The 22,355-nt window shown below is 57.0% G+C and overlaps 2 pseudogenes; both read left to right on the top strand.

The window, feature by feature from the left end:
• Positions 1-11,478: 11,478 nt before the first annotated feature.
• Positions 11,479-22,355, top strand: part of LOC116784646 — a 46,804-nt pseudogene continuing 35,927 nt past the window's right edge.
• LOC116784088 lies at positions 13,788-22,338 on the top strand (annotated as a pseudogene).

Raw genomic sequence — 22,355 nt, 5'->3', positions numbered from 1 at the left:
GGCTGTGGGGGAAGAAAGGAGACTTTCCCTAAGGTTTCTTGTGAGAGGCCCCAGGCTCCTCTAAGAGGCTCTGCAGCAGCTCCGGCCCTGGGGATGCTCCCATGTGGCTGCTGGAGCCCAGGCTGGGATGCCACAAGGCCCAGGGTCTCCTTCCCGGGCAATGGATGTGCCTGCTGTGGGATCAGCCTGAAGCTGAGTGTGTATCCCAGAGACAACACACACACACACACACGGATGTGGCCACACAACCTGCCATGGAGAAGGTGCTGCCTTCAACATCGCCCAGGTCCTCCCAACAGGACTCCTGAATCCATGAGTGCAGAGAGCCGAGGGCATTGCTGGATCCCTGGAGCAGCACAGCCCCTGTGCCCGTCCCACCCCCCTGCCTGCATCCTGCACCCTCTTCCCAGCACAGGGCTCTCCCGCTCGCCGGCTGCTCCAGCTGGTGCTCCCAGCACACAGAGGCAGCGCTGGGAGCTGGGGAACATTGTCCCAGTTTTCCAGATGGGCAGGAAGGATGACCCTGGGAACTCCAGGCCTGGCAGTGTCCCTTCAGTGCCTGTAAAGTTGTGGAGAAGGTTGTTCTGGGAGTTCTTGAAAAGCCCCTGAAGGACAAGGCACTCACTGGTCACAGCCAGCACAGGTCCTGAGGGGAATGTGCTGCTCGTCAAACTGAATATCCTTTTACTCCCCAATAACCCATAGCTGATCAATGGAAGCCAGTTGATGGAACCTTTCTGGATTTCAGTAAAGCTTTCCATGTCTCCCAGGATCCTTGTGGGTCCCTTCCCACTCCGGTCCTTCTGTGATTCCCTGATTCTCACCCTAACAGAGCTGGTGTGCTCTCCCTGGACTCCTGCCTTTACCCCTTTGGGGTTTTCTACACCGTCCCACAAACCTGAGAAGTGTCTCTGTCTCAATTCAGCTGGATCCTGGAGAGGTTGATTCCATGCACAACCCTTCCCCTGCATTCAGCTTCCATCCCAGCAGGGACACCAGACCCTCCCCAACCCAGGGATGGCTCCCAGGGGTTGGCACTGGGCTCCTGGAGCCTTGCAGAGCCTTGAGTGTCAGCTTTCCTCTCTGGCCAGTGCAGACTGAGGCACCCTGTGCCCTGGCCGTGGGCTCTGAGTCACCTCACCCACCTGAGAGCAGATGCTCCTCTTGGTCCCAGCCTTGAGTGCCCAGAGGACACGGGCAGCCAAGGTGCCCAGCTCAGGGGACACAGCACCGTCACAGCCCAGGCCTGGGGGACACGGCGGCGGGTGGAGAAGATGGGAACCCCCTGGAGAATTCCGGAGGAAGAGCAGCGGGAAGGAAAGGCCCCAGATCCTAAAGGAGAAGACCAGAGAGTCAGGAGATGGCAACCCAGCAACGTGGAGGATTGGTTGCAGGGAGCAGTGGAGGCCAACCCTTCTCCTGCAGGGGGATTACCCCGTCAGCAAAGAGTCCCCAGGGCCTTTGTGGGGTGGGGAGCAGAGCAGGCTTTCACCTGGGCCCTAAATCCGTGTTGCCCTGCAAAAGGAACCTGGACATGCTGGAGAGGTGGGACAGTGCCAACCCCCTGAAGGTCAAGAAGGCCAAGGGCAGGTGTGCCCCTGTGTGGGGCAATGCCAGGCACAAAGACAGGCTGGGAGTGGACTGGATGGAGAGCAGCCCTGGGGAGAAGGACCTGGGGGGCTGGGGAGAGGCTGGACACAGCCGGCCCAGAAACCCCCCGTGCCCTGGGCTGATCCCACAGGGATGGTGGGCAGCAGGGCAGGGGGGATCTGCCCCTCTGCCCCCTCAGCTGAGACCCCCCTGCAGAGCTGCCTCCAGCCCTGGGCAACAGCAGCACAAGGACGTGGAGCTGCTGCAGAGAGTCCAGAGGAGGCCGCGGAGATGCTGCCAGGGCTGGAGCCCCTCTGCTCTGGAGCCAGGCTGGGAGAGCTGGGGGTGCTCAGCTGGAGAAGGAAGGATCCAGGGAGACCTTGGAGCCCCTTCCAGAGCCTAAAGGAGCTCCAGGAGAGCCTCCAGCAGGTCCTGCACTCCCACCAGTGGGATGGGCAGGGGAGGGGAAAAGCGAGGGAAGAAAAAGGGCTGGGGAGATCAGGGGAGTTGAGGAAGCAGAGGAAAACTGGACGTGCTGGCAGAGCAAGGAGGGACTTCAGCCCTGATTCCCCTCGGGGCAGATGTGCAGCTGCTCCCTGGGCAGTAGAGCCTGGGGTGTGGGTGGCTGCTCGGGAAGGCACCTGCTGGATATTGCCCTCAGGCTGTAGCACACAGATAACATAGAAATGCCAAAAATAAGGTTTTGCCATTGTTTCTACCTGTCAAAGCTTCCTACCAAAAATATCTCTTCGAACATCTGAATGGGGCTACTTGGGAAAATCAGGGAGAGAGCAAATGGAGAGAGAGAACCAGTTCCCTCAGCTGAGAATCTCTCCTCAGCCCCCCTATCACTTTTCTTCTGCCACCGTCTGCTGCCTGCCTGTCACCGGAGACTGGAACCCTGCCGGCCTGGAGAGGACTGACACCCACCGTGCCACAGGCGTGAGTTAGATCTTATCCTCCTACCCTGACCACATTTCTGAGGGCCAAAAGGTGCAGCTGGACCAGGACTCTGCACAGCCTGGGACACAGCTCCGTGTGAGCAGCGAAACCGCTCTTCCTGGCTGCATTGCAGAGAACTAAAGCTGCCAAGACACACACCACCCACCCCACACCCCCTCCAACCTCCAACACCCCCCTCCTTACCCCCCCCCCCGCAGCTAAAGAGGTAACATCCAAAAGCGGCAGACAGAGAAAAAAAAGGCAGAAAACTGCTTCCCAGCCCCGCCCCCGCCGCAAAAAGCAGCTCGGCAGAAAGTAGTTTTTGGTGGTATCTTTTCTCTGCTTCTAGAAGTAATCTTAGCATTTCCCAACTTTTCTTAATTTTCCTCTCCCTCTTGCATCTCTTAGCAATTAATCAAATCAGTTTTGGTATCAAAACTCACACAGATAACCTGTGTGAGTGTTAATTGTGCTCAAGGGAATATTCGAATCTGAAGTTCTTTCTGCAACATTTAAGCAGATTGTCCCCTCAGGCCACTTGTGCCAGCTCTGTCCCCTCCCAACTTCTCTCCCTTCCCCAGGGCAATGGGCTCTGGAAGCGCCTGTGCCTTTGAGGGGCTGCAGCAGGGACCAGAGCGCTGCGGGCGGTGAAGTTTGCACTGGAAGGGAGGGGAATCCCGGGAGGAAAAGGACCAAGTGTCCCCCCCGGGCTGGGGCCGGAGCAGGGGCCGGAGTGCCCCTCATGCCCCCGGCGCTGCCCTGCTCCCTGAGGAGCGGCGCGGGGCACAGGCAGCACCCCCGGCCCAGGAGGGCCCCAGCACCCCCGGTCCTGCCTTCGGGGAGCGCAGCCCCCGCACCCCGCCTGGGGCTGGGGGTGCCCGGGCCGGGCAGGATCGGCCCCGCCTGCGGCCGGGCACGGGCTGCAAAGGGAAGGGGCTCCTTCCCTGGCATCTCCCCAGCCATGGGAACCCCGCGGATGGGAAGCAGAAGACAAACAAGCCCCCGCTCCGTGCTGATCCCGGCTCCCAGCCCCGCAGTTCAGCCCCAAGGTCCTACCGTCTCCCTCCGGAGCTCCCGAGGTGAGAGAAGCCCAGCGCAGCCCCTCTGCTGATCCAGCCCCGGCTCTTCCCTTTTATAGGGGCTGTGGAGCGACAGCTGTTCATTTCCTGTCAATCAGCGTTTGTCTGCAGCAAAATGGGAAAGCGAAACTGCTGCCGGTTTGGGATGAAAAGTTGTTCAGGGGAGGGGACTCGATGAGCTGGGAGGTCTTTTCCAACCCTAGTGATCCTATGATTCCATGAAAGGCAGCAGGAGGGCAGTACCTGGGGCTCCTGACTGGAAACCACTGATCTGTGCCTCTTACCCCTGATCATCGAATCCCAGAACTGGGCAACCTGTGCCAGGACCTCCCCGCCTCCCACCTTCCCAGTCTCCCATCTCTCCCTGCCCTCTGGCAGTGGGAAGCCATTCCCTGTGTCCTGTCCCTCCAGGCCTTGTCCCCAGTCCCTCTCCAGCTCTCCTGGAGCCCCTTTAGGCTCTGCAAGGGGCTCCAAGGTCTCCCTGGATCCTTCCCTTCCCAGCTGAGCACCCCAGCTCTCCCAGCCTGGCTCCAGAGCAGAGGGGCTCCAGCCCTGGCAGCATCTCCGCGGCCTCCTCTGGACTCTCTGCAGCAGCTCCACGTCCTTGTGCTGCTGTTGCCCAGGGCTGGAGGCAGCTCTGCAGGGGGGTCTCAGCTGAGGGGGGCAGAGGGGCAGATCCCCCCCCTGCTGCCCACCATCCCTGGGGGATCAGCCCAGGGCACGGGGGGTTCTGGGGCCAGAGCACACGGACGGAGCACGTCCAGCCTCTCCCCTCCAGCACCCCAGGTCCTTCTCCCCAGGGCTGCTCTCCATCCTTTGCACTCCCAGGGGGTGGTTGTGTCTGGCATTGCCCGATCCAGAAGGAGCACACGGATTGCAGCTTCAGCAAAGCTGTTGAAGGTCTAATCCCAGCACTAGAGCCCGAGAGTGCTGAACTGCCCCAGGCCTGAGCTTGAGAGGGGACTGGTAGAGTGCTGAGGGCTGGAGCTGAGGGGCTGGACTGAGGGCTGGCTGTGGATGGAGGTGAGGGGAGGGTTGTGAGGGCGGGCTGTGTGTGTGAGGGGTGAGGGGACGGTTGTGAGGGTGGGCTGTGTGTGTGAGGGGTGAGGGGACGGTTGTGAGGGGCGGGCTGTGTGTGAGGGGTGATGGGAGGGTTTGAGGGTGGGCTGTGTGTGTGAGGAGTGAGGGGACGGTTGTGAGGGCGGGCTGTGTGTGTGAGGGGTGAGGGGACGGTTGTGAGGGCGGGCTGTGGGGTGAGGGGTGAGGGGACGGTTGTGAGGTGGGCTGTGTGTGTGAGGGGTGAGGGGACGGTTGTGAGGGCGGGCTGTGTGGTGAGGGGTGAGGGGACGGTTGTGAGGGCGGGCTGTGTCTCAGCTGTGAGGGGATAGTTCTCAGGGTGGGCTGGGACTCTCAGGTGGCCTGATCCCCTCAGGGGGACCGTTGGGCAGGGTGGCACAGAGATGCTGTGGAAATTTTTATATGCTGCTTCAAGTCTCAGGTGGGACAGAATCAGAGTTCCTGGAGGTTGGGCAGTAGTTGTGTGTTGCTGCCCTTTAACTGTGCTCTGTACTTTCAGTTTCTTTGGTTACTCTGGTTCCTAAAACTCTGTGGCTGATGTTGGCACGGTTGCCCAGAGAAGCTCTGGCTGCCCCTGGATCCCTGGAAGTGTCCAAGGCCACGCTGGATGGGCTTGGAGCAACCTGGGCTAGTGGGAGGTGTCCCTGCCCATGGCAGGGAGTGGGACTGGATTCATTTAAGGTCCCTTCCCACCCAAACCAGTCTGGGATTCAGTGACAATACATGAGCCAGTGCAAGAAAAGAGGATTTGTTACAATCCCTAGAAAAAGGAATCAAGGTGAACTTCTCCATTCAAGGAAGCCACAAGCCCAGGCCCATCAGGAGATGATTCCAGATGAAGGAGGCATTGCAGGGAAGGAGGAGGAACGGGACCCTTTTCCTCCAAGGCATGTTTCCCTCTGCCTCTCTCTCTGCTCCTCATCCCTCTTCTCCACAAAGAGGAAATTCCCAATGAGGAGGAAAAAACACTCGTGGACATCCTGCTTTGTGCCAGATGTGGAGCAGAGGAGCCAGGTCGCTGATCCAAGCCCAGATAACGTGGTCATTTTCAGAAACAGCCAAGGGAAGCATTTCCTGAAGTTCCAGAGTGCCCCCAGTTCTCCAAACTCACCTGACACCCAACACTTGGTGTTAATTCCCGGAGAGGGACTTTTCTGATGGAATTCGCCACCCCCTTACTACTCCTTCCCCTGTGATAAACAAAATCTCGAGTTTCTGTAAGTTTTTGAATAAGAGTTTATTATAAGGAAAAAGCAAGCAGCCGGCTGGGTGACAGAAATGAGGACCAGTTTCCCAAATCTGCACGCCTACTACAAGGTACATTTAGTATTTTATCTTAGCTACTTCATGCATATTAATTATATATATACATTACATCTACGGGTTTTTGCTAAGTATTTAATATGGGTTTTCTTACAGCTAAAGCTAAAAGGGTTATCTCTACAACCAGTCATAATTCGTGCATTCTTGGACGACAGGCACCTAAAGATTTAAATTCTCTTACTATAGTAAGGAGGTTTTAGGCCTCTTGACCTTGTAAGGGTCTGTTTTATTTCTTTATGGGGGTGTAATTAAGTTTTACAATCCGTTTGTTTTATTTTGATGCAATCACCCATTTGTTTCACGAATCACAATTATTTATTTATCACCTCCACACGCCTGTGGTTGCCCCTTTGGGACCTGTGTGCCCACAGGGATCTGGGATGGGGGAGCAGCTTCCTGCTCCTACACTGCACATCCAGGAGGGGCTCCCGGTTTTGCAGATGTCCCAAACCACCAGCTGGGAACAGCAACCTCCTGCTTCAGGTGGGGAAGAGGGATGTGGGCAGCAATCAGTTGGGAAGAGCAGGAGTTGTGTCCTTCACCTGTGTGGAGAAGGAAGAGCCCAGAGGGCTCCTGCTATGGGACAGGACAAGGAATGTGGGAAGATGGACACGACCAGGCTGCGTGTGATGGCAACTGGAAATCACCATGTGCTGGGCTGATCCCACAGGAATGGTGGGCAGCAGGGCAGGGGGGATCTGCCCCTCTGCCCCCTCAGCTGAGACCCCCCTGCAGAGCTGCCTCCAGCCCTGGGCAACAGCAGCACAAGGACGTGGAGCTGCTGGAGAGAGCCCAGAGGAGGCCCCGGAGAGATGGGAGATTGGGAAGAAATCTTCCCCAGATTGATGGGGGTTCAGGGCTGTCCAGGGGTTTATGGGGGACAAAGAGTGGTGGGGGTTTATGGGGGGTCTGGGGGGTTTATGAGGGTCCAAGAGGATTACAGAGTGATGGGATTTATGGGGGTTTGTGGAGGTCCGGGGGGATCAAAGAGTGAAGAGGGTTTATGGGGATTATGGGGTTAAGGGGTAAGGGGTGGTCGAGGAGTGATGGGGGTGTTAGGGGTGCTCGGGGTGTGGGGGGGTCAAAGAGTGATGGGCGGTTATGGGAGATCTAGGGGGGTTTATGGGAGTGCAGGGGGTGTTGGGGGATCAAAGAGCCGCAGGGATTTAGGGGGGTTTAGGGAGGTGTGGGGGGCATGTCAGGTGATGGGGGTTTATGGGGATCTGGTAGGGTTTATGGGGGTCTGAGGGATGTAGGGGTTCAAAGAGTGATGGGGTCCCCCCCAAGGCCGTGGGGACCCCACAGAGACCCCCACAAAGGCTTGGGAACCCCCTCAATGCCTTGGGGACCCCACACAGCCCTGCCCGTCCCCAAGTCCTAAGGACCCCAGAGACCTCAAACTCCCCGGATCTCCTCCCAGGTTTTGGGACCCCCCAAAATCACTCGCACCCCTCCCAGACCCCCCCGGGGTGTCCCCCAGATCCCCCCTGAAGTGTTGGGACCCCAAAATCACTCTCACCCCTCCCAACCGCCCCGGGTGTCCCCCAGATCCCCCCCAAGGCTTTGGGACCCCCCAAAATCTCTCACACCCCCCGAGACCCCCGGGTGTCCCCCCAGATCACCCTCAAGGCCTCGTGGGCCCCTCCCAGATCCCCTCAAGGCTTTGGGACCCCCCAAAATCACTCACACCCCCCAAGCCTCCCTAGCGCTCCGGGACTCTGGGGGACCCGCCCCAAGCCCCGCCCATCGTCCACTGGTCACGCCCCCGCCTTTTGACCGCGCCAGTTTTGACAACGCCCCCTTGTCATGGCCACGCCTATTGTTTGCCCCGCCCAGTGTACCTTTTCCCTCAGGCCACGCTCCAAACTTTGGGCCCGCCCCCTGTTTCTTGACCATGCCCCATCACCAGGGAGCCTTTTGGCCACGCCCCTCGTCTGACCGCGCCTGTGTCACCTGTTGGCTCCGCCCATAAAGGGGCGTGCCCGGCGCGCGCGGGAATTGGAAGGCACGCGCGGGAAGGGCCGCGATTGACCAGGATCGGGATCGTGAAACGGGATCCAAAACCCCCGGGTACCCCCGGCTGAGACCCCCGGGCACAGGTGGGACACGAGGGGGGCTGCACCCCCTGAATCTCCCAATCTGGGACACTCCCCCCAACCTGGGAACCCCCAATTCCGGGAGCGGAGAACAGGGGCTGAGACACACACCCCACCCCACCCCGGATACCCAAAACTGAGACCCCTGCGCACAGGTGGACACGGAGGGGGCTCTGGCAGCCCCCGAAATACCCCAATCTGGGACCCCCTCCCAAACTGGGAACCCCCAATTCCGGGAACGGGAGTGAGAAACAGGGGCTGGGACACCCCGGATACCCAAACTGAGACCCCCCGCACATGGGTGGGACACGGGGGGCTTTGCCTTGGAACCCACCCCCCCAGTTCCCCAAACTGGGACCTCCCCAGTCTGGGACACCCCCCCCCCAGTGTCCTTTCTGTCCCTTGATATCCCCCTTGTCCTGTAGGATCGGGATCTCAGCTATGGACACCTTCCAGTCTCCAGCCGGCTCATCCCGCAGGGAAGACCAGGTGAGGTCCCAAAATATTCGCAGAGGGACCCAGGGACCCCAAAAGCCACCTGGGAAGACAAAGGCCGTGATTCCAAACAGGAATATCGTGGAATGCTTTGGGTGGCAGGGACACCTCCCACTATCCCAGGTGGCTCCAACCCAGCCTTGAACACTCCCAGGATCCAGGGGCGCCACAGCTTCTCTGGGAATTCCACCCAGCCCCTCCCCACCCTCCCAACCAGGAATCCCTTCCCAATCTCCCATCTCTCCTTGCCCTCTGGCACTGGGATCCATTCCCTGTGTCCTGTCCCTCCATCCCTTGCCCCCCGTCCCTCTCCAGCTCTCCTGGAGCCCCTTTAGGCCCTGGAATGTGTTCCAAGGTCTCCCGGGATCCTTCTCTCCTCCAGGTGTCCTCATGGATCCAGTGTGGGAAGGGAATTTAAGTCCATCCAGTCCCACCCCTGCATGGGCAGGGACACCTCCCACTATCCCAGCTTGCTCCAAGCCCTGTCCAACCTTGGACAATTCCAGGGATGGGGAATCCACAGTTTCCCTGTGCTCTGGATGTCCCTGTGGCCATTTGGAATCAGTTTTCCCCCCCGTGTCCTATTCCAACACCTTGTGCATCCCGGGATTCCTCACTGTGGGATAAGGACCAGAAGCTCTGGATCTGTTTTGCCTTTGGGATCAACCAGCCGAGGGGATCAGGGGATGGAATCTGGGGAAAGAGGGGATTGGAAGGAGCTTCCATGGAAATCCCAACTTGTTCTGGAAGTTGTTTGTGATCGGAGCATCAGCGCTCCCAGTGGGAATCATGGATTGCTTTGGGCTGGAAAAGAGCTTAAGGCCATTGAGTCCAACCATTCCCAAGCCACATTCCCGCTGCCAGGCCACCACTGAGCCACATCCCCGGGTGCCACATCCACAGGGATTTGAAATCCCTCCGGGAATGGCGACTCCACCACTGGACAGTCCTTTCCATGTGGGAATTATTCCCAATATCCCCTGACCCTGCCCTGGCACAGCTCGAGGCCGTTCCCTGTTGTCCTGCCCCTCATCCCCTGGGAGCAGAGCCCACCTGGGCTCGTGTCCAGCTGGAGGAGCTCCAGAACTTCCCTGGGATCCCTGGGATTCCCTTTTCCTTGCAGACGCAGGGCCCGTATCCGTCACTATCCCGTCCTCTCCCTTCATGCAGAAGTTGGGATACGGCACCGGAGTCAACGTGTACCTGATGAAAAGGTGTGTGGGGGGAGCTCAGGGGGGACGGGGAACAGGGATTGGGCAGCTTTATTCCCAAAAAATCCCTCCCTGGGGCTGGAAAATGGGCTCTGAGAGGAAAGCGGTGCCGTCACCGCCCTCTGGTGCCGCTGGATTCCCTTCCCACGGATCCGCAGCCCAGGGAGGGATGTGGGATTGTGTGGGGCTTGTCCAGGCTGGGGAGGAGCCCTTTGTTTGGGATAACCCCCCATCAGCCTTTCCCGGGGATTCAGGGCTTTGGAGTGCATTCCTGGCTCCTCAGGGCAAGCTGTTTCCCTCCTGGAACTCCAGATGGGAATCGATACAATTCGCTCTCCCTGAGAATTCCAGTGCGGAGCAGAGCATTCCCGTGCCCACCTGGGGCAGATTCCAGTTCTTTTGGCACTTCTCCTTAGTTCCCAGGGGTTCCTGGGGAGTCCGGGCGGCTCCAGGGCCGGCGGGCCACCTCAACCCCAGACACGATCCAACGGTCCCCCTGAGGGGATCGGGGCCGCCTGAGAGTCACAACGTGCCCCGAGAACCGTCCCCTCACAGCCGAGAGACACAGCCCACCCTCACAACCGTCCCCTCACCCCTCACACACAGCCCGCCCTCACAACCGTCCCCTCACCCCTCACACACACAGCCCGCCCTCACAACCCTCCCCTCACAGCTCCATCCACAGCCAGCCCTCAGTCCAGCCCCTCAGCTCCAGCCCCTCAGCACTCTACCAGTCCCCTCTCAAGATCAGGCCCTGGGGCAGTTCAGCACTCTGGGGCTCTAGTGCTGGGATTAGACCTTCAACAGCTTTGCTGAAGGCAATCCCGTGTGCTCCTTCTGGATCGGGCAATGCCAGACACAACACCCCCTGGGAGTGGAATGGATGGGAGCAGCCCTGGGAGAAGGACCTGGGGGTGCTGGAGGGGGAGAGGCTGGACGTGCTCCGGCCGTGTGCTCTGGCCCCAGAACCCCCCGTGCCCTGGGCTGATCCCCCAGGGATGGTGGGCAGCAGGGCAGGGGGATCTGCCCCTGCCCCCTCAGCTGAGACCCCCCTGCAGAGCTGCCTCCAGCCCTGGGCAACAGCAGCACAAGGACGTGGAGCTGCTGCAGAGAGTCCAGAGAAGGCCCCAGAGATGCTGCCAGGGCTGGAGCCCCTCTGCTCTGGAGCCAGGCTGGGAGCTGGGGGTGCTCAGCTGGGAAGGGAAGGATCCAGGGAGACCTTGGAGCCCCTTGCAGAGCCTAAAGGGGCTCCAGGAGAGCTAGAGAGGGACTGGGGACAAGGCCTGGAGGGACAGGACACAGGGAATGGATTCCCAGTGCCAGAGGGCAGGGAGAGATGGGACATTGGGAAGGCTGGGAGAGGGGGGAGGTCCTGGCACAGGTTGCCCAGTTCTGGGATTCGATGATCAGGGGTAAGAGGCACAGATCACGTGGTTTCCAGTCAGGAGCCCCAGGTACTGCCCAGCTCCTGCTGCCTTTCATGGAATCATAGGATCACTAGGGTTGGAAAAGACCTCCCAGATCATCAAGTCCACCGCCCACTGAACAACTTTTCATCCCAAACCGGGCAGCAGTTTCGCTTTCCCACTCTGCTGCAGAATAAACATCTGATTTACAGGAAATGAACAGCTGTCGCTCCACAACCCCTATAAAAGGGAAGAGCCGGGACTGGATCAGCAGAGGGGCTGCGCTGGGCTTCTCTCACCTCGGGAGCTCCGGAGGGAGACGGTAGGACCTTGGGGCTGAGCGCGGGGCTGGGAGCCGGGATCAGCACGGAGCGGGGCTTGTTTGCTTCTGCTTCCCATCCGGGGGTTCCCATGGCTGGGGAGATGCCAGGGAAGGAGCCCCTTCCCTTTGCAGCCCGTGCCCGGCCGCAGGCGGGGCCGATCCTGCCCGGCCCGGGTACCCCCAGCCCCAGGCGGGGTGCGGGGGCTGCGCTCCCCGAAGGCAGGACCGGGGTGCTGGGGCCCTCCTGGGGCCGGGGGTGCTGCCTGTGCCCCGCGCCGCTCCTCAGGGAGCAGGGCAGCGCGGGGGATGAGGGGCACTCCTGGCCCTCCTGCTCCGGCCCCAGCCCGGGGGGGACACTTGGTCCTTTTCCTCCCGGGATTCCCCTCCCTTCCAGTGCAAACTTCACCGCCCGCAGCGCTCTGGTCCCTGCTGCAGCCCCTCAAAGGCACAGGCGCTTCCAGAGCCCATTGCCCTGGGGAAGGGAGAAGTTGGGAGGGACAGAGCTGGCACAAGTGGCCTGAGGGGACAATCTGCTTAAATGTTGCAGAAAGAACTTCAGATTCGAATATTCCCTTGAGCACAATTAACACTCACACAGGTTATCTGTTGATACCAAAACTGATTTGATTAATTGCTAAGAGATGCAAAGAGGGAGAGGAAAAATTAAGAAAAGTTGGGAAATGCTAAGATTACTTCTAGAAGCAGAGAAAAGATACCACCAAACTACCTTTCTGCCGAGCTGCTTTTTGGGGCTGGGAAGCAGTTTTCTGCCTTTTTTTTCTCTGTCTCTGCCGCTTTTGGATGTTATCTCTTTAGCTGCAGGGGGGTGGTGGAGGGGGGTGTGGGGTGGGTGTGTGTGTCTTGGCAGCTTTAGTTCTCTGCAATGCAGCCAGGAAGAGCGGTTTCGCTGCTCACCACGGAGCTGTGTCCCAGGCTGTGCAGAGTCCTGGTCCAGCTGCACCTTTTGGCCCTCAGAAATGTGGTCAGGGTAGGAGGATAAGATCTAACTCACGCCTGTGGCACGGTGGGTGTCAGTCCTCTCCAGGCCGGCAGGGTTCCAGTCTCCGGTGACAGGCAGGCAGCAGACGGTGGCAGAAGAAAAGTAAGGGGGCTGGGGAGAGATTCTCAGCTGAGGGAACTGGTTCTCTCTCTCCATTTGCTCTCTCCCTGATTTTCCCAAGTAGCCCCATTCAGATGTTCGAAGAGATATTTTTGGTAGGAAGCTTTGACAGGTAGAAACAATGGCAAAACCTTATTTTTGGCATTTCTATGTTATCTGTGTGCTACAGCCTGAGGGCACAATATCCAGCAGGTGCCTTCCCGAGCAGCCACCCCACACCCCAAGGCTCTACTGCCCAGGGAGCTGCACATCTGCCCCCGAGGGGAATCAGGGCTGAAGTCCCTCCTTTGCTCTGCCAGCACGTCCAGTTTTCCTCTGCTTCCTCAACTCCCCTGATCTCCCCAGCCCTTTTTCTTCCCTCTGCTTTTCCCCTCCCCTGCCCATCCCACTGGTGGGAGTGCAGGACCTGCTGGAGGCTCTCCTGGAGCCCTTTAGGCTCTGGAAGGGGCTCCAAGGTCTCCCTGGATCCTTCTCTTCCCACTGAGCACCCCCAGCTCTCCCAGCCTGGCTCCAGAGCAGAGGGGCTCCAGCCCTGGCAGCATCTCTGGGCCTCCTCTGGACTCTCTGCAGCAGCTCCACGTCCTTGTGCTGCTGTTGCCCAGGTGGAGGCAGCTCTGCAGGGGGGTCTCAGCTGAGGGGGCACAGGGGCAGATCCCCCCTGCCCTGCTGCCCACCATCCCTGTGGGATCAGCCCAGGGCATGGGGGGTTTCTGGGCCAGGTCGTGTCCAGCCCCCCCGCCCCCCAGGTCCTTCTCCCCAGGGCTGCTCTCCATCCAGTCCACTCCCAGCCTGTCTTTGTGCCTGGCATTGCCCCAACACAGGGGCACCACCTGCCCTTGGCCTTCTTGACCTTCAGGGGTTGGCACTGTCCCACCTCTCCAGCATGTCCAGGTTCCTTTTGCAGGGCAACACGGATTCAGGGCCCAGGTGAAAGCCTGCTCTGCTCCCCACCCCACAAAGGCCCTGGGGACTCTTTGCTGACGGGGTAATCCCCACTGCAGGAGAAGGGTTGGCCTCCACTGCTCCCTGCAACCAATCCTCCACGTTGCTGGGTTGCCATCTCCTGACTCTCTGGTCTTCTCCTTTAGGATCTGGGGCCTTCCTTCCCGCTGCCTTCCTCCGGAATTCTCCAGGGGGTTCCCATCTTCTCCACCCGCCGCCGTGTCCCCCAGGCCTGGGCTGTGACGGTGCTGTGTCCCCTGAGCTGGGCACCTTGGCTGCCCGTGTCCTCTGGGCACTCAAGGCTGGGACCAAGAGGAGCATCTGCTCTCAGGTGGGTGAGGTGACTCAGAGCCCACGGCCAGGGCACAGGGTGCCTCAGTCTGCACTGGCCAGAGAGGGAAAGCTGACACTCAAGGCTCTGCAAGGCTCCAGGAGCCCAGTGCCAACCCCTGGGAGCCATCCCTGGGTTGGGGAGGGTCTGGTGTCCCTGCTGGGATGGAAGCTGAATGCAGGGGAAGGGATTGTGCATGGAATCAACCTCTCCAGGATCCAGCTGAATTGAGACAGAGACACTTCTCAGGTTTGTGGGACGGTGTAGAAAACCCCAAAGGTGTAAAGGCAGGAGTCCAGGGAGAGCACCAGCTCTGTTAGGGTGAGAATCAGGGAATCACAGAAGGGCTGGGGTGGGAAGGGACCCACAAGGATCCTGGGAGAGATGGAAAGCTTTACTGAAATCCAGAAAGGTTCCATCAACTGGCTTCCCTTGATCACTACGTGGGTTATTGGGGAGTAAAAGGATATTCAGTTTGAAGCAGCACATTCCCCTCAGGACCCCATGCTGGTTGTGACCAGTGAGTGCCTTGTCCTTCAGGGGCTTTTCAAGAACTCCCAGAACAACCTTCTCCACAACTTTACCAGGCACTGAAGGGACACTGCCAGGCCTGGAGTTCCCAGGGTCATCCTTCCTGCCCATCTGGAAAACTGGGACAATGTTCCCCAGCTCCCAGCGCTGCCTCTGTGTGCTGGGAGCACCAGCTGGAGCAGCCGGCGAGCGGAGAGCCCTGTGCTGGGAAGAGGGTGCAGGATGCAGGCAGGGGGGTGGGACGGGCACAGGGGCTGTGCCGGTGCTCCAGGGATCCAGCAATGCCCTCGGCTCTCTGCACTCATGGATTCAGGAGTCCTGTTGGGAGGACCTGGGCGATGTTGAAGGCAGCACCTTCTCCATGGCAGGTTGTGTGGCCACATCCGTGTGTGTGTGTGTGCGTGTGTTGTCTCTGGGATACACACTCAGCTTCAGGCTGATCCCACAGCAGGCACATCCATTGCCCGGGAAGGAGACCCTGGGCCTTGTGGCATCCCAGCCTGGGCTCCAGCAGCCGCGTGGGAGCATCCCCAGGGCCGGAGCTGCTGCAGAGCCTCTTAGAGGAGCCTGGGGCCTCTCACAAGAAACCTTAGGGAAAGTCTCCTTTCTTCCCCCACAGCCATGGCTTCGCAGGACGACACCCAGAGGGGCATGGAGAGGCACAGCTCCTGGCAGAGGCACTTCAGAAGGAAGGACTGGAGGCTGGATACTGGCTCCCCAAACTCTCCCAGACCCTGGGAGTCCAGTGCACACAAGCCCTGCAACACCTGCAATATGAAGACTACCTTACGTTGGAGTGCCAAGTGCGGCACCCCTGGGAGAAAAGGGCGCTCCAGAAACTCCTGAAAATAAGAGATGACAAAGCAACTTCTGAGGAGCAAGAAAAGCAGCACTTGGAGAGGACAAAGCAGAGACAAGGAGTGGCCAAGCAAGTCCTGAACGAGCTGAAAGAAATGCTCGACAGCCACAGCCACAGCCAGGATGTTGTAAGGCAGAGAGCAGAGGCTCTATGGCAAGCCATGGAGATTCCCAAGGAGTTCTGGCCAGCACCAAAGAAGCCCTTGGCGGATGTGCTGGAGAGCATCCAGAAGCAGCTGGAGCAGCAGGAGTCATCAGTGGGCAGGAGGGAGAACATCCCTGACACGGAGGTGCTGAGGCGGGCGTCGGGGGACTGGCCCTGCAGGGCATCTACAGAACCAGCAGGGCTGAAGATGTGCTGGCAAAGCGAGAGCAGCTCCTCAGGGTTCCTGAGGGATTCCAGCTCGCCGGTCCAGAGCAAGGATCGCTGCTTGAGAGCAAGGAGTTCTCCTCCAGTGCAGCAGAATCCACTTTCACCAGGTCCATGGAGCAGCTGGGCTTCAGCATCAGCGTTTCTGCCAAAGCCGAGTTCTGGGGAGTTAAATTGGAAGCTGGTGTAGATCACAGCAGCTCCTCACAGGCACAGGGCACCCACCAGTCCCACTCTGAGCAGAGCTACTTTTGCACCACCAAGTACCAGTATATCCCTCTGGCCTCCTGCTACTTCCAAAGGCATCAGCTTCTCCTCTCGGATGGGGCCCTGCGGGAGCTGCAACACATGGAGCGGCTTTTGAACCTCACTGGGGAAGAAGACCAGCCCAACCTGCTGGAGCTTCTTCAGCAGGTTTGGGTCCCACGTCAGCCAGGGTCCCCTCCACTTTGGAGGGATATTCTGGTGGAAGGCGTCTACAGGAGGATTCAGAGCTGAGCAGAGGGAGAGATGAAGCGACAAACATCTGAAGCCCTGAACAGCTTTGTCGGGGCCAGTTTCAGTGGCTTCGGGCAGTGCAGGAGGGGCCACAGATGTTTCCCGTCCAGCTCACAGGCTTCTGTCCAGGGCAGAGCTGGAGAGAGCTCCCACACAGAGATTCAGTGTCAGGTGTTCACCACAGGGGGCCCATCAGAGACTGATTCTCTCCCTCAGTGGAAAACGGGGCTCGTGTCCAATAACTCAACGTGGTGCGTTATCGACCGCGGCTCCCAGCTGATCCCGGTGTGGGAGGTCATCCTGTGCAATCACAGCAGGGATTTTCAGTCCGTCCATGGAATGAGCCGCGCCCTCAGGGCTGCGTACAAAGCGCTGACGAATCAGAGCGTCGGCACCGCTTTTGGAGAGGAACTGGCCAGTGCAGTGGAAGAGGCCAGAGAGTTCATGGAGATTGTGAAGACCTGGGAGGGACGGTAGATGAAAGGAAACTGCTCATGCTGACAGATTTGAAACAGGATCTGAGTGCAAAAACCAAGGACCCCAGAGTCTGGATCAACGTGTGCCTGTCGACAAAGCCCTGCAGGACTTCCTGGTGAACACCGTGAGGAGTTGCCAGGAGTCACTTCCAGAAAACTCCACCTCTATCAAGGCAATCTTGAGGAGCCTCCTGGATCCTCATATCTATTCTGTCAAGGACTTCCCCAGTCTTCCTTCATTATGCAATGGATCTTCCAGACTGACCACACACGCTTCCCAAAACTCCCAATGTCTCTGAACTTGGAGAGCTCCTGCAGACACTGCAGCAAATGGAGCACATCCATGCTGTCACCTACGCACCAGGAACCTCTGCTTCTGCCGTCCAGGAAGCAAAGAGAGAAGCCACCCTGACCACAGGCCTCGCAATTCATTCCTTACTGCGGTCTCTCCAGGAAAGGGCTCAGAAGGACATGGAACTCTTGGTGCTCTTAATTGCGACCAGCACAGGGTACCAGGTGGAAAGCAGCACTTTTCAGCACCTCCTTGGCCATGCAGAAATTCAGTACCTGGCCCAGGCAATGGCAGCGGCACACGAGCAGTACGTGACTCTGAAGGAGCAAGATGCTGCCAGAGCTGAGGCCTCCCTTCTGCTGACGGGTCTGACCGTGACACCCCAAAGCAAAGAGCTGTCCCCAGAGCAGAAGAGGGAGCGGTTGCTTTTCATGGAAGGTCACATGGAAGGCTTGTGGTCCACAGGGACAAAGATCTCCTCCAGAAGCACAGGGAGTGCCCAGACTGGGAGATGCTGGAACGTGACTTGAATTCCTTCATGGTGGGAGCTTGGAGGAAACAGGGGATGATGTGAGGATGCAGAACATACTCAAAGACATGGAAGACACTTTCCAAACAACTGAGCCTTCCAGTCCCTCCAAATCCGAGTCAGGTGCCAGCGAATCCAAAGCCAATGAAGCCACTGCAAACCAAGAGTTCCTCCAGTTGCTCAAGCGCCTTGGACTAGAAAGTCACTATCCCAGAAAAATGGGCACGGGACATTTCCGCATCATCTGCAAGACATCTCTGCATGACAGCCAGCCCAGCAAGGACCAGGAACTGCCATTTCACTTCCTGCAGAAGCTCTTAACCGTGGACTATCGGGTGAGGTACCTGACTTGCAGAGATGGGAGCAACCCAGGACTTGCCCCCATGCCAGAAACCACAGAGCAAGAGCACGAACCCTCAGACTCCTTTGAAAACTTTCTAAACGATTTGGAGGAAGCAGCCCTGAAGCTGCAACCAGGGACAGCCACGTGCACCCCATGGACCTCCAGATGGCAATTTTCCACTGTACTGATGACTTCATGAGACAGTCCATTGCAACCAAGCTGGCCTTCTGCCAACTGGCACTGCCCGCTGGTGCCCAAGCCAGGCACTGCCCAGATCGAGTTCCCGCTCTGGGCCTCAGCCAAATCAAAAGGAGCTGGAAAGAGGCGGAGAAGTCGGGACAGCAGCCCAGGATGAACAGTCACAATAACAAACTCATTCATCAGGCAGAGACACCCATCGTGTGCTTCATCCGCATTGGCACCTCTGCCTCCTCTTCCAAGTCTCAGCTCCTCAATGCTCTGCTCAGCAAACAAAGACACGACACTTTTTTCCACCGCCATTGCCGAGGCAGCACCAGAGAGCGTTTGCTGATGGAAGGTGTTGTGGAGATCGCCTGGTACTGTCCCCGGGGAAGCCCCGATGACACCTTTGAGTGCTGTGTGGCTTTCTGTAACCTGCATGGAGACGCCAGGGACCACGGAGCGCAGCTGCAGTTCTTACAGGAGATCTCTGCTCTCAACGTGGTCTTGTCTCCGACTCTGAGCACATGATGACAGAGGGAAAAAGCTTCTGCGTGACTGTGGCAGTCGCAAAGGCCTCTGGTTTGTCTTCTCACTGACAAAGAGAAGGTTGCAGCTGGACAATCCAGCAAAAACATAAAAAGGGATCAAGAACAGAAACGAAGCAGAGATGTTGACGAGCTCACCAAAACAATCAGGAATCTCCTGGAAGGGTCCAACCCTCATTTCAGCCTGGACGCCTGCCTGGACAAAGCTCGCCAGCACGGATTCTTAGTGGATGAAGATCGACCCGAGTGTGTGACAGCCAAAGCAAAGGCAAAGGAGCTGGTGACCCTTCTGAAGAAGGAGAAGCTGTCTGAGATCAAATCCCAGCTCCTGCCTCTTCAAGGAAAACTGTGGCACCAGTGGTGCCAAAAGGACAAAGAACTCACTCGCTTGCAGGAGAAGGGGGCAAGAGCATCGAGCACCATCGGAGCCAAATTGAATCGAGAAGGCAGCAATTAGAAGAAAGCAACTAGAGCGAGCCTTCCCCCTCAACCAGTTGATGAAACCATTCCTTGGCTTTCTCCAGTCACAGCCAGCAGATACCAAGAAATACTTCCTGCAGTGGATGAAGGTCTTTATGGACGACCTGTCCTCCGGTCAACTTGAGGAACTGAGGAGAGACTATCACAAATTATGGTCTGAAATCCTGGAAAAAAAGAAAAGCAAGGAAAAAAACAATCCAAACCCTGAATTGCTGAGTAGGTTGGAGGCCCTCTCTGATGAAATCAATGATTCATCCGTTGGCCTGGAGCATCTGTTGAGAGAGGTAGGGCAGATCTATGAAGCTCTGCACTTAAGGAACTCAAAGAATGAAAATGTTGTCAAACTGCCCCAAATGGCAGCAGAGCTGATGGTTTTGGGATATCCCGTGGAGCTGATGGATGGGGATGCTTCTTACCTGCCCCTGCACTGGGTAGGAGCAATCTTTGACAGCCTAATTGAGAGGCTGGGGACAAACGAGTGTTTGTTCTCTCCGTGCTCGGCATCCAGAGCACAGGGAAGTCAACCCTGCTGAATGCCATGTTTGGGCTGCAGTTCAACGTCAGCGCGGGGAGATGCACCCGGGGAGCGTTTATGCAGCTCCTGCCACTGGACGAGCAGCTGCAACAGGACGTGGGCTTTGATTACATGCTGGTTGTTGACACAGAGGGCCTTCGTGCCATAGAGATGGCCAATAAACAGTCCCTGAACATGACAACGAGCTGGCCACCTTTGTCATCGGCATCGGCAACATGACCCTGATCAACATCTTTGGGGAAAATCCCTCAGAAATGCAGGATGTTCTTCAGATTGCTGTGCAGGCTCTTCTGAGGATGAAGAAAGTACATCTTTCCCCCAGCTGCCTCTTTGTCCACCAAAACGTGGGAGAAGTTACTGCCAAGGAGCAGAACATGGAAGGACAAAGACGTTTGCAGGAAAAGCTGGATGAAATGACCGTGGCAGCTGCCCAGCAGGAATGCTGTGACGTCTCCTCCTTCAGCGACGTCATCCGCTTTGACGTGAACACCCACATTCACTACTTTGCTCACCTGTGGGAAGGAAACCCCCCAATGGCACCACCCAACCCCACCTACAGCCACAACGTCCAGCAACTGAAGAGCAAAGTTCTCCAGGCTGCCAAGGAGTCCCAGGGCAGCATTTTGACGCTCTCCAGCCTGAAAGTCCGTATTGGTGACCTCTGGAATGCTTTGCTGAACGAGAACTTTGTTTTCAGCTTCAAGAATTCACTGGAGATTGCTGTGTACAGGAAACTGGAAACTGCCTTTAGTCAGTGGACCTGGAGGCTCAGGAGTCACATCTTAGACGTACAAATGAGACTCGACAACAGAATTCGGAACGGGGACTTGCAGCAAGTCACCAGAGAACACCTGGAAGGGCTCGTGCAAGACAAGTGATGCCATCGTGACAGACATGGAAAAGTATTTCAGGGAAGAGAAAAACTGTGAGATGCTGGCCAGTGGAAAGGCAGCACAGAGCGGAAGCTGAAAGAACTAAAAGAGAACTTCTTCATGAAACTCGGAAGAAATGTGAGAATCTCATTGAACTGCAGAAGACCCAGAGTAAAGTGGATGCAAGGAAGTCAGAATATGAAGACGAGCTCTGAGAAAGAGCAGGGAGTTGGCTCTGACTCTGAAAGGCAAGAGCCTCAGTGAGAGAGAACTGAGAGACAAGTTTACTTCTCTCTGGGCCGAGTGGATTACTGAAGTCTCCCGTGCTGCTCCCCCACCGGAATGGGTGAATATTGATGCGAAATAGAAGATGTCCTTCTGGAGCACTTTAAGGAGCCTGGTTTCCATGCACGATCAGGTCATTTCCCAAACACAGAGGATTTTCCTTGGACTTGAAGAAACATGTCACAAAGAAAAAGAGTTGGAAAACATACCTCGGGTTGAATGTTTCCAATGCTGATGTGAACTTGCAGGACATCACAGACAACATCATAAAGCGTGTGTGGGCAAACATTGATAAGAAGGAACAGGAGAAACGGGATTACAGTCGAACCTTTATTCATGAAATACTCCATGAAGTACAGGAAGGTGTGAACTCCGTCCCCAGTGATGCACCATTTAGTGTTAACAAAGATTACATCATAGATTTATCTCTGTACCTCTGCAGAACAGCAGCAGAAAGGTTTAAAGCCATGCACAAAATGTTCCAGAAGGCAAATGACCCAGTCGTCTACCTGAACCAAGAGAGAAGATTTCTTCACATGTTTCCAGATTTCCTGCCAAGGAGCCACTTATGTCACAGCTTTTGCTGTTTCCTTTGTGACAAGCTTGCCCCAGCTCTTCGCCGGGCCGTCTATGAGAGGACGGCTAAAGCCATCGCTGGGGACATGCAGGGAAAGTCCCAGATTTCCAGGGCAACAGAGCCAATCTGGATGTTTGTATCCTGAGATTCCTGGCACAAGAAGAAAACTTTCAGTATTTCAAGCAGTACCTTCAACACCCAGAACAGTTTTTTCAGTGGTACATTGAGAGACGTGTTGAGAGTTACTGTTTAGGTGAGAGCCGGAGGCTGGAGAACTTTTTAGATTCCTCCCTTGATGTTCTCTATGGAAACATCCTGTCAGCTGTTTTCATCAACCCAAAGGGTCAAGGACAGAAAAGACAGAAAGGACAAAATCTCTCTCTGGCTGGATGAATTTTGCAGGGAACTGACAGAGCTGATCAACTTGCCCAGAAGTGACCTGAAGGGCCTCGAGCATCAGGAGATCACAGACATCGAGTTCCTGAGCAAAGCCATGGCAGAAGCACTGCCTGCCATGGAGAATGAGCTCAGGGGAAAATTTGCTGTTGCTGATCTGAGTTGGTTTGAAAGGAAGCCTCACACCATCCTGGCGGAGCAGTTTTCAGGGTGCTGGGAGCAGTGTCCCTTTTGTGGGGCTGTCTGCACAAACACCATGCAGGGACATGATGGAGACCATCAGCTTCTCTTCCATCGACCACAAGCTGTGACGGGGAGATTTGGCACCAAACAGATCACCTGGTCATTGATATTTGTTCCAACCTCGTTGCAAGTAACTGTCATTCCAAAAGGGTAATAGCAAATGGACCCCCTACCAGACATACCGGGATGCAGGACCTCCTTTCTCCAATTGGAAAATTCTTCCTGATCCATCCATGCAAGCCTACTGGAAATGGTTTGTGTCTCATTTCAGGACCATATAGAAACCTGGCACGGTAAGAAATTTCAAGGCAGAGGAGAAATCCCTCAGGCCTGGCAGAGAATTACCAAGCAGAAGCACTTGCTGAGCTGGACAAGCCTTAGGCCACGTTGATGGAAGGAAGATGAAGA

This window comes from Chiroxiphia lanceolata, chromosome 3 (assembly GCF_009829145.1).
Source record: "Chiroxiphia lanceolata isolate bChiLan1 chromosome 3, bChiLan1.pri, whole genome shotgun sequence".
Classification (NCBI taxonomy): domain Eukaryota; kingdom Metazoa; phylum Chordata; class Aves; order Passeriformes; family Pipridae; genus Chiroxiphia; species Chiroxiphia lanceolata.
The sequence above is the reverse complement of the archived record's forward strand: the minus strand, read 5'-3'. Positions and strand labels throughout refer to the sequence as shown.